The following is a 641-nucleotide window of genomic DNA, read 5'->3' on the forward strand; positions in this document are numbered from 1 at the left end:
GCACTCAGTGGGGTGATGAAGTCGGGTGTCAAGGTGTCCCCGGGGGCAGGGGTAAGGGCTCCCCGGGTTGCCAGTCACGGGCCGGACCCTCCGCCAGCCCCCGAAGGCTGCTGCACAGGGTGTCAATTTGAAGGACGTAAATTGTCTTATGTATTACTGATGTTCCTTGTCTCATTTATTGACTTTGTCACAGCTGGAGAATGCAGCTGCTTTCTTTCCACGTATTTTACAATAACAACAAAAAAAATATAACGGACTCACTACCGGCTCCTGCTTCCGGGATTACAACAGACCCCTCCACGGACCTCTGCCACCAGCTTGCTCCGTGACTCGAGGTGGGGTGTGCGCCAGCCTCAGTTTCCCCACCTGCCCACCGAGTGGGGTGGGGGTTGTGGAGGACGATTCCAGTTCTGAGTCTGCCAGGGCCCGTGGCCCATGGCTCCCTGAGTGCTCCGAGCGTAGTGGGTGGCTGGGCCCTGCCTGAGCTGGGCTTCTCTCCTGGGGCCACAACATGTTTAACTGACGAGGCCATCCCAGCCGAAAGCGGCTGCTGCCAGCAGGAGGGCACGCGGCTCCCCAGCAGCCGCTACACATCCTGGTGTCGCCTCTCTGGTACCTACACACCTGCTCCCATCCCCCCA

The sequence above is a fragment of the Myotis davidii genome, unplaced genomic scaffold (assembly GCF_000327345.1).
Source record: "Myotis davidii unplaced genomic scaffold, ASM32734v1 scaffold609, whole genome shotgun sequence".
Lineage (NCBI taxonomy): Eukaryota > Metazoa > Chordata > Mammalia > Chiroptera > Vespertilionidae > Myotis > Myotis davidii.